Raw genomic sequence first — 17,500 nt, 5'->3', positions numbered from 1 at the left:
AAGACACGCTCCAGTACAGTGCAGAATTCATTCCATATGTTGATCTGACTCCCCATGCGAAAGCGCCAGCGCTCGCCCAGCAGTCCGCTGTCACCCAGGCGGATGTGTGCAGTAGTAGCCACTATTTTCACTAGTTTGGGCAAACGTCAAATACAGCCACTGCTGTATAGGGTTGATAGTTCTATTCATTTGAAAGGAGAGGAGAAGACCAGGTTTACCGTCCCAGGGCATGGCTTGTCTCCTAATGTATAGATGACCAGGTTTACCTTCCCAGGGCATGGCTTGTCTCCTAATGTATAGATGACCAGGTTTACCTTCCCAGGGCATGGCTTGTCTCCTAATGTATAGATGACCAGGTTTACCTTCCCAGGGCATGGCTTGTCTCCTAATGTATAGATGACCAGGTTTACCTTCCCAGGGCATGGCTTGTCTCCTAATGTATAGATGACCAGGTTTACCTTCCCAGGGCATGGCTTGTCTCCTAATGTATAGATTACCAGGTTTACCTTCCCAGGGCATGGCTTGTCTCCTAATGTATAGATGACCAGGTTTACCTTCCCAGGGCATGGCTTGTCTCCTAATGTATAGATGACCAGGTTTACCTTCCCAGGGCATGGCTTGTCTGCTAATGTATAGATGACCAGGTTTATCTTCCCAGGGCATGGCTTGTCTCCTAATGTATAAGACCAGGTTTACCTTCCCAGGCCATGGCTTGTCTCCTAATGTATAGATGACCAGGTTTACCTTCCCAGGGCATGGCTTGTCTCCTAATGTCAAAGATCCACATCCCACGAGCTTGTTGTATTTTATTTAAATGTAATTCATCATCACATCGATTCTCGCTTTCTCTCCTTCTGATAAAACTGCCAATCACTCATTACATAAAGCAGGACTATGTGTAGCACGCACACACACGCGCAATCGCGCATGCACACGCACACCCACACACCCACACACCCACACACACACACACACACACACACACACACACACACACACACACACACACACACACACAAACACAACGATGGCTGCCACTTGTGTTGGAATAATTAAAAGCGATAAATAATAGACAACAGAAGTGAGTCACTGACTGACAGTTAATGAATACCATTGGGATCTCTGACATAATGTGTGTTTGCACGCCCGTGTGTGTGTATGTGTATTGTGTATGTGGGTGCGTGCTTATTTAGTGAGCTTACGCATGTGCCTCTGCCTGTGACTCTGCACTGGGCTTAGCGTGGCCTGAGGCAGTCTTAATCATTTGAAGTTAGCTGTCACATGTGTCTGTCCCGACTCCTTATTGATCGGTGGAGCCGGGCCCATTGTTCACTGCTGAATAAGACTACAAATGACTGACAGTCTGGTACACATATAGCTCTGTTCCCTCCTACATTATCCAAACACTGTTCCATATTGATGTTTAGAGTGCATAACTGCTCCATATGAGTTCACCAAACTCCAACGTACACCTAGTCTGCATAGTGCACAGTATGAGCTCACCTCCTGTCCTCAACCTTTCTTTTCTCTGCTTCTCCATTCACTTTGTATTTAAAAATACACACATTATTATTATTAGTATTATTATTACCCTTATTATTATTACTACTTTATTCATATGGATCCACATTAGCTGCCGTCAGTCAGTCAGTCAGTCAGTCAGTCAGTCTGTCTGTCTGTCTGTCTGTCTGTCTGTCTGTCTGTCTGTCTGTCTGTCTGTCTGTCTGTCTGTCTGTCTGTCTGTCTGTCTGTAATACTGTTGTGAAATGTGAAGCACTGGACCAGAATTCTTGTTCACTCTGCCAGTAGGCCACAGCAGTAGTAAGTACCTCCACTAATGTGAGTCAGTGGATGTATTATTTTAGAAGCCATTCATGATGTACAGTATATGCGTCTATGGGGTTGAGAAAATCTCACTCCCTCTTATTTTTGCTTTTGCTTTTTTGCTTTTTTTGTTGAGCCACTTGAACAACAACAAAACAATAAAAACAAAACAAAAGTGAAAAGAAAATGCTTATGTTAGCTAATAGCTATACTATGTACATGTTATGTCGTGGCACACCTATTACCACTAGACGCATAATTAAGTCAGAACAAGCAGCGAGTCAGTCAATGGCCTGATTATATAGCGTATATATCATGTGATGTAAGGATGGGTTAATGGCATTCTCTCTACGTCTGCTGGTGGCAGGCAGCACACATACAAACAAGCACAGCGGGTGGGGGCTTGTTGTTGTCAGATGAGGAGAAAGGAGAGCAGATCTCCCTACTCCAGTGAGACAGTGCACACACTCTGTCACATGCCACCTAACCCCTACCCAGTTCCTATTATGAAGGAGTATCAGCTGTCAACACGCACGCACGCACGCACGCACGCACGCACGCACGCACGCACGCACGCACGCACGCACGCACGCACGCACGCACGCACGCACGCACGCACGCACGCACGCACGCACGCACTCTGCGAGTCATTGCTGTCAGGCAGAAACCTTGTATCTCCATATTTCAACGTGTTAATTTAAGTTTTTGTTTTTGTAAATTATTCCCCTAAATTCATCATACAAGAGTGTCGCACACAAGTAGTGAAAATAGCAGATCAAAAAGCTGTAGATCGGCTACGGTCACTATTTTAAAATGTTTTTATTCTATTTTTTTAAAATAGTAATAAAAAAGATTATGGACATACAAGGTTTCCACCCGGCTGCAACGAAGTGTGATTTCAGCTTTTCACTGCAGGCACAAGAAGTTGCACCTCGTAGCTCTCAGCTCTACTCTGCCAACATCAGGTGTTACTCTGAGACCCGAGAGGCATGGCGTCGCTGTGGAGTGGAAACCATGTATGAGACCCGAGAGGCATGCCGTCGCTGTGGAGTGGAAACCATGTATGAGACCCGAGAGGCATGCCGTCGCTGTGGAGTGGAAACCATGTATGTCCCAAACCGTTACTATTCTGGAAATGGAGTTATTATTTAGTCACAAGCCTCTTGTTAATACTTCATCCTAATGCTTCAACATTTGTTAAAGCCACTTAACCACTAGTTCACTATGCGTCACATCGTGAAATAAAACATAGAAACACATACAAAGTCGAAATATGAAGATATGAGGTTTCTGCCCGACAGGTTTCCGCCCGACAGCGACGATATATGCCATATGGGGGGGGGGGGGGGGGGGGGGGGGGGGGTATGTTATAGTCTTGAGTGTGTGAGTATGTCATCTAAACATTGTCTGTGATGGGTGTGTGTGTGTGGCTGTGCACATACCGTATGGAAAGGTGATGACATTGTGTCTGTGGAGCGTGAAGCTGTGTTTGTGTCAGCACGATGAAGGAGAAATGAATGAAGGCGAAATGTTGTGCATGTCTTTTACTTGTGGTTCTATATTTATTGTCTACAGATGACGTGTTTTGTTATTGGATATGCACGTGAGTCTTATTAGGCTAGCTAGAGCCACAAAAATAAAATAAAGTAGAATCCCCACTGGTGAGAATTCGTATTAGTTAAAATGGTCAATGGTGCATTTATATAGCGCCTTTTTTCATCCAAAGTGCTTCACGATGTGCATTACATTCACCCACTCACACACAAACACACACATTCACACATGCAGGGGAAACCATGCAAGGCACCAACCTGCTCATCAGGATTTGGGAGCAGTTTGAGATTAAAATGCCTTGCTCAAGAACAAGGATGTAGAGCGGCTGCTCTAACTCCTGACGCGCTGTGAGCGTCACTTTGTGCCACAGAGAATTTTAAACGACACAGATTCTTTCCCGGTTGTAATGGGTTAAGAATAAAAAAGGCAATCATCTAAACACACATCCACATTCCTCTTTAGTTTCTTGTGAACTACATTATCTATGTATCGAAAATATGTTTTTCTTTTTGTAAAATCATTCGTTTTTGGGGCTCTTTTGAATGAGAAACGGGTTAGCGCTAAACTGGATTCACTGATGGAGAGCTGCGAGCCATTATTAAGCAGTGATATTTCACTGAGACCTCTCCTAGTATAGCTTCAAGCTGAATTTAAAAATAAATTCTATTTATATTGCACTCTTAGTCGTAAATTACTTTCGCTATACTGTTCATTTCCTTAGCCAGAGAGTACTGCCTCCGCTGATGAAACCTTCTCGGGTATGAACGCAACCACTAGAGGGCGTAGCTTTCCACTCCAGATCAGTGGTAAAGCGAATATTGTCAGGTTGATGTTCAGGGCAGCTGCGTTATTGTTTACAGCTTGAAAGTGCCTATAGGTGAAGTTATTTAAAAAATAAGTTTCCTCAGTGGACATGTGAGAGCTTGTAGTAGAGGAATGGGTTCAAATGAACATTGTCAGCATTCTTTTAGTGCATTTTGCTTTTCTTCCATTGACATGAACTTTGTATATGCTCACTCCCCCCCCCCCACACACACACATGCACATGCGCACACGCACGCACGCACACACACGCACGCACGCACGCACGCACGCACGCACACACCCTTGTGTAGCCTACACGCATCATGCCTTATGCATACAGTGCAACAGATTGTATGTGAAGTGCTAAGCAAGCGGAAGACATAGGATAGGCACTCAAGTATTACCCAAGATGAGATGCTGATGAGATGTATGTGTGTGTGTGTGTGTGTGTGTGTGTGTGTGTGTGTGTGTGTGTGTGTGTGTGTGTGTGTGTGTGTGTGTGTGTGTGTGTGTGTGTGTGTGTGTGTGTGTGTGTGTGTGTGTGTGTGTGCGTGCGTGCGTGCGTGTGTGTGTGTGTGTTTTGCTGAACCTGTGTGACTATTACTGATCAGAAGAATCCAGATGCCACAGTAGAAAGGCATTGAAGTGTTTATGCTGAGATCTGATAGATATGTGGCCCTTGTCTGGCACAGAGGTAAATAGATGGCTGATGTCACGCAAGCGCACGCAAGCGCACGCACGCACGCACACCGTCACAAAGAGGATATTGTTCACACCCCGCATATACCCACAGCACACTTGTGCCCTAGGGAACAGTTGAAAAAAATAGCTGATCTATAAACCCACAATGTGTCACGGTGTGAGCTTATAGTGTGTGTAGATTGGCTATTTTTGGTTAAATTATTTGGTGTAAGGGGGGGGGGGGGGGGGGGGGGGGGGGGAGTAGTTTACAATGTTACAATGTAGGCCTATACATTGTAAGTTGTTAAATACTTGCTATATACACACATTTATGCACACATACTGTGCTGCCTTCGTTATGTAGAGTGAATAACTTGGCACTATTCCTTCCATCAAAACTCTGGAGACCGTTCTCTCTTTAGCCATCAGGTTTATTGACAGTCAGAAGTGTAAAACTGAAAGCCATGTCATGTTCAAAAACTGTGCTTAGTGTAAACAACTTGCATGTCACGGCCAATTATAAATTAGCTACTATACTGTGCCCCAAAGGCCTCAACACTGTTGCTGTTAGATAACATAATTAATAATATTACAAAAATAAATTACTTTTCCTTTTTTTTCTGTCTTTTTTTTTAACAAAAATAACATTCTGCAGCAGTACAACAAACTCAGATAAGTGTGGTGAATCAACTTGAAATAAACAAAGTAGGCTAAACGTAACAACTTTACAGCAGGTAATTCAATCAGAAATGGACAGCCAGTCCAGTCCAGTGTAAGGCCTTTTACATCAAACTTCACAAGCATAACTTTCATACAAAAATAATGAACTACTATGAAAGACCAGGTGAAAAGAAGATAATACATACCAGCAATGCTACGACTAGGAGAAGATTTGAGCAGAAGTTAGCAGAAACAAAACACAGAGCTCTAGCATGTGTCATGCAGAGCCTATGAGGGGGCAGAAAACACCCTGGTCACGTGGTTCATGACTGTACTCGCACGAGCCCATAGACTCCAATGCATTCCGTAAACTTCCAATAGAAGTCTATGTAGAAACGACTGAAGTGAACGGAGTTGTCGTAACTCTGTCTTACTCTATGGCTCTGGTGTCATGAAATGTCTGCAATGGAATCTATAGAAGTGGTCACATGACAAAACTGAAGCCTACTTCCTATATTCCTTAAAGAGATACTACCTGCCATAGGAAACAATAAATTCCCATCTTTTCAAAATAAAACACAAACATTAAATAAACAACCGTAACAGAATACATGGGATGTGTGCACTGCACCCGTGCAGACATTCAGAGAGAGTAATAGTGACTGGACCACTTCCTCTGTCTGTCTTTCTATCTGTCTGATTTTCTATCTGTCTCACTGTCTCACTGTCTCACTGTCTCACTGTCTCACTGTCTCACTGTCTCTCTGTCTCCCTCCCTCCCTCTCTAGTGCAGAGGGTCGAGCAAAACCTCAGCCGGATTCCTGAACTCCAAAGTGGGTTTATCAACAAAGCGCCTCACAGCTGGATGCTAGGGGAGGAGGAAGAGAGAAATGGGACTGAAGAAGATGAGGAGGAGGAGGAGGAGGAGGAGGAGGTAGTAAGACGAGTTGAAAGAAGCCATGGGGGTCTTTTCGTGTTTAAAGTTTATCTGTCCGTGTGAGCAGCTTAGATTCAAGGCCTCGCTGGCTGGCTCCGCATCCAGCCAAAGGAATACAGAGACACACACACACCCCTCCTTTAAAAAATACAAAACAAACAAAACACATCACTTTCAAACTTTGCAAACTAATACCCAGGGGGCGATGGAAAAAAAGCTAGGAAAATAGAGAAATGGATAGTTCAGTGGAACAGTGTGAGTGACAGAGGCAGATCGAGGCACATTTTGTAGGCCTATGTGTGCATGCATGCATGTGCGAGATGAAAGAGAAGCTAATGGGAGAGTCAGTGAGGTAAACAGAAAAAGGATTACACAGTGTTTATTACTGCTGGTAGTTAAAAACCAGCACAAACAAATCTGGTTTTCAGAAGGTCGTAGTGAAGTCCATGTGCTTCTGACTTCATTTGTGTGTTGAGCTGCATATCATTAATCAGCATGGGGCATCCAGGCTGTTGAAGGGTGCATCTAATTAGTTTCAGTCTTTTGGCTTGAACATTATTTTTTAACTCAAATTGCTTCTCGGTGTCCCTGGAACAACATATTTTAAGATGAGGGTCTGTGGCCAAACATATAATCTTGGGGGTCCTTGACACGGAAAAGTTTGAGCACACTAATATAGCAACATAGGTTTTTCAGAAAACTGTTAATTGTACCAGTTTCATTCTGTTAAATAGCATACACCAGTGGACCAGCATGTATGGATGTGTAGACATGACACCACTTGGAGATGTTAGTTATTGCACATCCACAGCAGGATGTGTAGTGTAGCCCTGCATGTGCAGCATTTTCGGAGGCTTTGATTCACACATAAAGCTACAGTACGCTCTCAATTTTTATGAACCATTTTCAAATCTCATTACAATATTGCTATGCCATCTCGACTTATTTTAATATGACCTCCAAGACATCTGAGGCTAATTAAGCTCCAAAGTTGCCATACCAACCAAATGCTCATGTCTGACTGGGGACTGGGGATGCTTCAAGGCTACTCAAAACATGAAACCTTCACCACAGCCTCTAAATTTGGATGAGTGGGCCTAATTAGTGGTTGAATTTGGTTACGGTTTTAAAGTTTCATCCACCCTTAAAAGCACAGCGGTGGACTATCTCAGCAGTATGCTGCGTGTATGCATGCGCTGTCATGAGAACCAACCCAGCTCACATCCTCATGTTGCTTCTCTATAGTGTCCTTGTTGTGACTCTCCATTGTGTACTATGTAACAGAGCAGAAATGCCATGAAAATAATCAGCATTGGCTTTGTTACCCTCTCTATAATTAGCTAATTATAAAGTGAGAGGACACTGACATGATTGGTTCTGTTGCTGAGAATATTTATCTACCATTCAACAGACCTTGTCTGGATGTTCACTGGTCAGGTGGGTTGTTTTAGCTTAACAAATAAATAATTAAAAACTAATGTATGCAAATGTGGAGAAGCCATCTGTCCACGTTTCCCGGTTTTTCTGCTAGTTTCTATTCAGTAACTCATAATAATTGTTTAGTTCCACCATAATTACCGAAATGAGGAAGCAGTAATGGAATACCGCTGAGGATTATGATTATTTGGAAAATAATGTATCTGTGATTATTTCCAGGCCAGTGAAGAAGCAGGCATCCATGCTTTGACAACATGTGTACACCAGAACATAAGCATCTTCCACCATAACAAACATTGCCTCGATACAAGCGCAATGTCTATACATAGCATGTGTATATGTGTAATGTTATGTTTCTACTGCAAATGTATCTCCTTTGCCACAAGCAAACAACCCAAAGTTCATCCCATTAGTGGTTTTTAAAAATCTCCCATAAGCTTATTTTCAGTCCAGGAGGGTTTTGGAGAGAGGGTAAGTTTCACTGACTCACTGGGAAATCCTTCTCACCACAGTCCAGTTGTTATGACCGCTGCCTATATGTTGCTGCTGAGTCCACACATTGACGGCATCAACACAGTGACCCACTTATGGCAACAGGAATGGAGAAAGGGCAAGGGAAAAGAACAGAGTGAGAAGGAGAGGGCTAGCGGGTGAAAGAGAGTGCTCTGTTCTAAATCATGCTGTCATGTAGGGGATTTTTCTTTTCTTGAATGTGTGCAACTATTTTTAGTAGCTTCCAAGTTTACAGAGCTTTGAGCCAAGTCAGCTCCATGGTGAGGAGAAAGGGAGTGTTTACTTTGTAGAGAGTGGAGGAAAGCGGCTGTGTGAGGAGACAGAGAGTGTTTACAGGTCATGTCTGTCTGTTACGTCAGACTAGACATTTCTTCCCCCGACATAGCTTTGAGTCATGTATATTATCTTTATTTTGAGAGCAGCGAGAGAGAGGCAGGAGAGACAGCGGGAGAGGGCAGTTTCAGGTCAATGGTGATGTATGTCATCTGTCATCAGCACGACCAAACTTTTCTTATTTATTTATTTGTCTGGACCCGTGGGCCAGCCATATTCATGTGAATGTTGCTGACTGACTGACTGCGTTGTGAAGTTACTGCACTGGCCTAACAATGCCAATCACATAACAATCATCCCTCCAGGCTACCATCTGTTAGCCTTTATTAACTAGCCAATGGCTGATCAGTCGTCCCTCCAGGCAATAGGATGTAGTCTGTCTGTCTGTCTGTCTGTCTGTCTGTCTGTCTGTCTGTCTGTCTGTCTGTCTGTCTGTCTGTCTGTCTGTCTGTCTGTCTGTCTGTCTGTCTGAGCCACCATGGAAATTAAAGCCACCAAACTGCATTCTGAATGTGAAGTTCAAAAATATCAAGCTCCTATTGATACGGTATTTGTCTGGAAGTCACATCCTCAGAGTTCATTTAACCCAGAGAGTGTACAAAATGGATCTGTCCAGATTCAGTTTTGACTGTGTAATGTTACAGTAGTAAAAGTCATGTTCCCAGTGGATGACCATTCCCTTTTACCTTGGCCGTGGAAAGGTCTGTTTCTCCTTATTTGTATTCTGTGTGAGCGGCACTGGCCTTTCAGCTCGTTAACCTTTCCTAATACACGCTGCATGGATTAATAACGCTCAGAGGAAAAGGTCAACCGCGGTGTGTGCGTGTGTGTGTGTGTGTGTGTGTGCGTGCGTGCGTGCGTGCGTGCGTGCGTGTGTGCGTGCGTGCGTGCGTGCGTGCGTGTGTATGAGGGGTGCAAATGTGTGTCACAGGGAACATGTTTACGTAACATATAAGGACGTGGTACCTATAGGTCATGCATGGGCTTGTTAGTAAATTGGCCAGAGAAATGTGTTGTTAGTGGTTGATCATTAACTGGGACCAGCGGTCTGTTAACTGGGACCAGCGGTCTGTATTGTGACGGTGTTGATCATTAACTGGGACCAGCGGTCTGTGTTGTGACGGTGTTGATCATTAACTGGGACCAGCGGTCTGTATTGTGACGGTGTTGCTGCATTTTCAAGCTAGAGAAGAACCCGATCTAGGCTACTGTATATTAATGTAATAATCTTCATTATTCATGTATGCCTTTGTAACACAGAGGATGTACAAATGTAACCAATTGGACCCTTGCGGGTGCATTTGGATAGATCTGTACACTCTCAGAATGAATGAATAGTGAATTAACGTGGTATATTTCACTGCATATTTCATCATTTGAATTCTATTCCTTTCCAAATGTCAAAATGGATGAGACAGTATGGAGAACGCTGAGCGAATGTTGAACGCTGAGCTGAGAGGAGGGTTTGCGTGGTTCAAGCCAGGTCAGAAGTTATCCCTGAATGCCAAATGCCTTCTAGTGGTTAATGACCACTTTGCTGAACTGCTGTGCTCTGTAATATGGTAATGTGTGGGAAGGGATGTGTAGAATGAAATATGTTGTAAACACTGAGAAACCTTAGTTTGCAAAGAGTCTCCAGACTCGCCACAGCCTGTGCAGTGTGCACACATGAGTATTTTACTGATAAATCATATAATTGTATTCAGTGTGACCTCAGGGTTTATTATAATCAATGTAAAACTATCTGAATTGCTATTGATTGTCTCATTGATATGTTGCATGTTGAGTCTGTTTGACCTTTTCTGTATATGGCAATGATTCCAATTGGGGCCAGAAATAAAACCTGAGTGGAATACTTATTTTTTATAGAATACATTTATTTGAAATCTTTTGCTATTTCTGATGGGGTATATTAGAAGTACTTTTTATTTATTTATTTTTTACGGTTCTTGTGTACTGTATCTGCTTGCCACCCAAGAGATACCTGAGGCGTCTTGCACTGAAAGACCTTGCACCATGTTGAACTCTCTGCATGATAACTTTTCTTATGGATTGAACACACTGAGACGTTGCCGCGTTGACCTTTGAGTTTCTGCGGTTGGGAAAGCGCCCACCCCTGTCGATCTGTCATGTCTGTCTGTCTGTCTGTTGAATGTGATGTTATCAATATTAAAATATAAACAATTAAACAGTATTTTACGTGGGTAGTCACACCACTGATGCACTAACACTTTGAGGAGCCTTCTGCTATCCCATCGTAAAAACTAATTATCACTCATTGAGCCAAGGAAGCCACAAGTCAAGATTGGCACAACAAATAAGAAAACAGGTTGCCAGGACGTGATATAATTGGCAAACTATGGACAGCACACATCGCTCTAAACGCATCGATTGGTTCAGCACCACCTCCGGCGCCGATTACAGCAGAGAAAAGCAAATCAGTCTCCACAGTAGTAGGCTATGTTTGTAGTTAATCCATTACCAACACTAGAGCAACAGAAAGTTAGAACGCACATAGGGGCACCTTGTGTTGTGGAAAGTCCACTGCAGCTTGGGCTCAGTGATGGCAAAGGGTGACCTATGGGGGAGGAAATGTTATCAGGCTCTAGGCAGCGGTGGTCTATTTGTTGTAAACCTTGTGATTATTTATCATGGGTTGTGGAAAGGAAGTGGGTGATGTCTGATCGATTGTTCTAATCTAGGAAGTTCGGTATGTATGTAAATGTAAAACAAAATTAAAACATAAAGCCATTCATTGGAAAATGTTGTACACATGTATATGGTCAAAGTTGTGAATAGACAATGTATGCTCCTTTAAGGATGACATCCCAGGCAAATATAACGATCGACTCAACCACAACCTCAACCACAAGGCAACCCATGTGACGTCCCTCTAGGCTCGAGCAGGTTAAAGTATTCTTATTGATCGGCCCGTTGAGATGTTTGATGTGTAGACTCAGGTGACCTTTGCGTGTCAGAGCGCAGTAACCTGCACATAACAAAATGTGGCATCATGGTCAAATCAAGACTCGCCATGGAAAGGAGGCCTGTAACTGTGATGTCTTTTTGGGGCTGTGGGGAGGGCTCAGGTCCATATTTTAGGAAACATTGTGTCACCCGCCATTGCAGATGAACATTTCTCGGTATGTGATTTCCAATCTGACTCGGGCCTGATAACGGCAGCATCGTCGCTGTTGCTCATTCCCTCCGTTTCCTGCCTCCATCCCCTAATCAGATTTCTCCGGTTGGGTTATTTATCATCGCCGCCTCTGACTGTGAGTGATGCTTGGCTAATGGGTTTAGCATTGAAATCCGCCCGCCATGATGCGACAAGATCCCAACGAGGGATGTCACCCTGGTGGTGGCGGCGGCAGCCTCGCAACTGTGAGAACTAGAGGGAGATGACATCGTTGCAATATGTATTCATGGCGTAGCTGTTTTTGTTTTTTTACATTTGGTTAGGTTCCTATTGATTTTTAAATGTGCTAAAATGGGATGGCAGACGTGAGCTGGGAGTATTAGAAGAAACAATATGAGGGGAAAGAACTGAAGGAAAGATGTGTTTTTATGCTTGGGTCTGTTTTTAATGGTAGTGCTTTTCTTTCCTCACTCTCCTTCTTAATAATGTTTTCCACATCTCCTTGTTTGCTTACTTTGTTGTTGCATTCCCTTCCCTTTCTTTCTTTCTTTCTTTCTTTCTTTCTTTCTTTCTTTCTTTCTTTCTTTCTCCAGTAATGACAGACTTGTCATGATCTTTTTTTTCCTTTTCCCGCAATGATCATAGGACAGCTGTGATGAACAAGAGAGACAGAGAGGGAGTGCGAGACAGTCGTAGAGAGATCAACATCTGTGAGGAAGAGAGTGTTTAATCTTCTTTGTCTCTCTCTCTCTCCACCTGTTTCATGTAAAAAGCTCCATATGTCTGTATGTTAGACTCAGGGGAGACATCCCAGACAACCTCATGGTCATTACTGACAAACATCCACATCACGTGATCATTTGATTTATTCAGCACTAATTCGATAAAATCACACATCAGATTATGAAAATGCATGGTCAAAAGGAATAAAATAAGGCTCCATAGCTTTTTGGAAATAAACAGAGAAGACAGAATGATTCTATAGGCTAGTATTTTCTAATCACTTTATTATCTTCTAAGAGCACGAGTGGAGTCAAATTTGTTAAGCTACATTTTAAAGCAACATTGGTCTCTTAAGATTCTCTGGGAGAGCATAAAGGCATCCAAAGTCGAAGGTTTAAGTTAACCTTCACAGGAGGGACCACAACATTGAAATACAGAAGTTAGTTGATATAGGGGGAATTGTTTTTATTGACAATTTTACGGGCACAATTTAGTCTAAGGAACTCGACATGATCCTCTGCCTTCAGTAGGTCAAAGCTGGAAAGCTTCCCCTTGGCCAACGTGAGATAAAAGGCCTAGAGGAGTATAATTGACCCCAGAGGTCTATACTTATGGTCCCCTCCCTTTTTCACTCTGCCCAAATCTCTTTGCGACACATTGTGTGCTTGTATATCTGACATTTCCTGGTATGACATGCCCAGACTAGGGACGCTAGGGGTTCATGTGGTTAAGAGTTCCCCAACGGGTCACTACAAACTGGACCAGTTTGGGCAAGTCTAGACTGGTAGAAGCATTCTGACGTCAGGCAGTTAGTTATTTCAGTTATCATTCAAGCCTGCTTTGCATCCAGGATTTGCATCCTGGACGCACACACGCACGCACGCACGCACGCATGCGCACACACACACGCACACACACACACACACGCACACACACACACACACACACACACACACACACACACACACACACACACACACACACACACACACACACACACACACACACACACACACACACACACACACACACACACACACACACACACACACACATGGACACAAGGCACCAGTCAACCAGGATTTACTGTTGGCAGTTAGCAGTTAGAGAACAGGTGAGACATCTGTATGGTCTGAGTGTGACTCAAGCATTGAACAACCTGCTAATCAGGTACATCTTGTCAAGGTGTGATGCAAAATTCGGTTAAATGGCTTGTGTGTGTGTGTGTGTTTGTGTATCCATAAAATCATTTGGGTCCATTTTACACTGGGATGAGAGTTAAACTATAGCTCTGCAGATTTTGCCACTAATGTAGAAATAAATGAATGTGAGTGTGTGTGTGTGTGTAGAACAGCAGCCATGACAATGACCAGAACACATGCATATGTGTTCTTCTTGGACACATTCTAGTTCTTCTAGTGCTGTTCTAGGGCTATGCAATGCTATACCCAAACTGCGTATAAATTGCATGTCTCCAGCAGTAAACAAATGGGCCCGGAGGGTCACTGAGGATTTTAATGTGTGAGAGTAAACAGTTGCTAATGCTTCTTCATCAATCACATTCAGTCCAGTCTTCCCATGAGAATCCATACAATTTTAAATCTTCCTTTCTTGCCTTGCTCTCTCCCTTCCATTATTCTCTGCCTCTCTCCATCTCAATGCGAATAACCCATTTGCCTTCTCTCCCTTTATCTCAATCTTTCTGTATCTCTTATTGGATATATGTATCTCTTTAATCTCTCTCTCTCTCTCTCTCTCTCTCTCTCTCTCTCTCTCTCTCTCTCTCAACCCGAGTCTCTCCCGCTTTCATTCCATACAATCCACTTAAATCATTAAATCCCGTCAGTGAATCATTTCCTACATTCCTTTATCCTATATCCAAGTTTAATTACATTAAAGAATCAGACGTCATTCCTTCCCAGTGCTGTCTGTGATACAGTTCTAAGTGTTTTTGGCAGCTGTTTCCCTTCGGATTAATCACACAGCCTCTTCTTATCACTGTCCACAATGTAATAACTGTCCAAATTTGAAGGTTACAATATTATAGTGTAACTATAAGCCCCAGTCACAATGAATGTATTAGTCGTCATGCGTCTCTGTTGTGATTGTCCTTTGCTATCAAAGGGTTGACAGGCACTTTTATTCACGCCTGATTTGAAAATGTGTGTGTGTGTGTGTGTGTGTGTGTGTGTGTGTGTGTGTGTGTGTGTGTGTGTGCGTGCGTGCGTGCGTGCGTGCGTGCGTGCGTGTATGGTGTCTCAGCATGTGTTGAAGTCTCTCTCTTAGGTTTTAATTAATTACCTTTTTTCCAGTTCTGATTGTTAATTATAGGCACGGAGCTCAATGACACACACACACACACACACACACACACACACACACACACACACACACACACACACACACACACACACACAAAGATGTTGCTGTTGGACTTTTCCTAATTTGAGTGAGATCCTTACTGTGACATTTCCATGTATTACACTGTTATCTCTTTAATTAGCTTTTGACGATGCTGATATTTCTTACGCATAATGTAAGCCTGTGAGCTGTACGAGTGTCACTGACAGTTGTTTGCATGAAGAACCATGCTAATAAGATAAGGAGCAGGTGAGAAGTGACACTCTAAATTAATGTTCAGCAGCTTGTTGTAAGACAGACAGACAGACAGACAGACAGACAGACAGACAGACAGACAGACAGACAGACAGACAGACAGACAGACAGACAGACAGACAGACAGACAGACAGACAGACAGACAGACAGACAGAGACCGAATTGATACCGTGGAGGACGTTGCAGTTATGGAAACACAGGACAGATACTGTACATAAAAAGAGATACAACTATAGCAGTAACAAATCCTACTACTACTAATACATCAAAAGTATACGCAGGTAGTAATGCACAGAGATGAGGACAAGAATACCAGAAACCATGCGCAAAATATTAGCCTTTTATGGTGACTTTATACATTGTCAGATACTTAGGTAGGTTGATGGTTTTTCACCATCAATGTGGAGAGGTTCCTTTTTCCCCCGTCTGACTTCATCATTCTAATCAATGATGGACAAAACAACTATCTCCATTGGAGTTAGTTGTAATACTTTTCAAAATTAGTAAAACCCACACACAGACGTAAAAGGTGGAGGTGTTTCTGCCCGACAGTGACAAATATGTTTATGCGTGTCAACCGGACTTCACCATCATAAATGGGCGATGCGTTTGCACAGTAAAGTCCTCAGTGGTCATTTAACTCACAGTGTAAAGATGGCCTCAAATGGGTCTTAACAGGTCCAGTGTTGACAGGTGATATATGTCCCAAACCTGTGATCTCATGATTGTGATGTGATTTGTTTGATTTATTTAGCATGTGCTCTCTTGGTGTGAGCCGCCGTCAAGTGTGTGTGTGTGTGTGTGTGTGGTGAGAGAGAGAGAGAGAGAGAGAGAGAGAGAGAGAGAGAGAGGGAGAGAGAGAGACGTGCACAACTGCACATGCATGCTCCATTATTCCACAGTGGTGAGCAAACCAGTCAAGTAGAAAGCAGAAGTGAAGTCTGCAGGGTTATGACACCTCAGTAAGGACTGACGCACGCACGCACGCATACACACAGTATGATCATAGCCGGGGGCTTATCCGTTTCACAGGGTTGCATATTTCCGGGTGTCACTGAAACAGGAGAAGCAGCCAGGCGGGCAATTAGAACTTGAATTAAACTTTGTGTCTGTTTTGTAGTTCTGCCAACATGTCAACCGTTCGTGTCTTAAGTCACTGCACCAGTTCTCCATGAATATTGTCCCTGTCCATTAGTCATTTCTCCCACCATTTTCAGTTGTCTAGGTTGTGTTCCTATTCTGTTTCTGTAGCTGAGGGTTACTGAAAGGACTGTATACTGGTTGGAAGGATTAGCACTCGCCCCTGGATGTCGGTCAGAACACAAACAATGGACCACCACCTTGAAATAGACTTGAATTTACTTGCACTTTCTTGACAATACAGTATGACACTGACCGGTGACAGTATGGTATATCAGGAATGACACACACTGCACAGGTCCTTCCTTACTGTTGGCCAAACTGAACTAAAATGAAGCTCTGTGGCACATCAAGCTGGAATTACTAACTCTGATTGCAGTGTGCAGGCCTAAATTACTATCTGACAAATAGGGCCATACAGCCTGTTAAGGAGCTAGGCTTTGATCAATTAACTTCAAAGTCAAATAGCTGAGTGATCAGCACCCACAACACCTGGGCAATCTAGCCTCGGTCCCAGGCTCACTTAACTGCGAAAAAGAAGAGCCTGGTCACAACCTAAGGCAGATAAGCTATCGAAAGGCGGCACTTCCGCCGTGTAACCCCCCCCCGGAAGTTAACGTTTTTTGACCAATCGCAGCGTTGTGTTCCCGAAAATGTATTCCCGCTGAAATGATCATTGGGTGGGGACTAGTAAACACAGCAGCACCGCGTGACGTAGTTATCTTACACGCAACACTTCCGCCACTTCCGCTGATAGTCTTTTCAGCGTAGGTCTTGGCCAGGGTGTGGGCAATCAGGGCCTTTCCCCTGTGTATGCGTGTGTGCTTGCGTGTGTGCTTGTGTGTGTGTGTGTGTGTGTGTTTGTGTGTGTGTGTGCGTGCACTGTCCAGGGCCTTTCTTACAGTTTATCTCCATCTGTGTGTTGCTTCTCAGTGTGTGAGTGTGGCTGCATGTGTCTCTTTGCCTGTCTGTTGGTTTGGAGGAAGAGGTAGTATTGACATGACTGTCAGAAATCAACAGTACTGCCAACATGCAAATAGAAAACTATGAAATAATTAGGCCTCTCAGATTTCAGTTTTGTTTTAGTTTTTATTCTGTGTTGCATTAAATGGTAGACTGTTATATGTTAGAAACTGTG

The sequence above is a fragment of the Electrona antarctica genome (genome assembly GCF_951216825.1).
Source record: "Electrona antarctica genome assembly, chromosome: 6".
Lineage (NCBI taxonomy): Eukaryota > Metazoa > Chordata > Actinopteri > Myctophiformes > Myctophidae > Electrona > Electrona antarctica.
The sequence above is the reverse complement of the archived record's forward strand: the minus strand, read 5'-3'. Positions refer to the sequence as shown.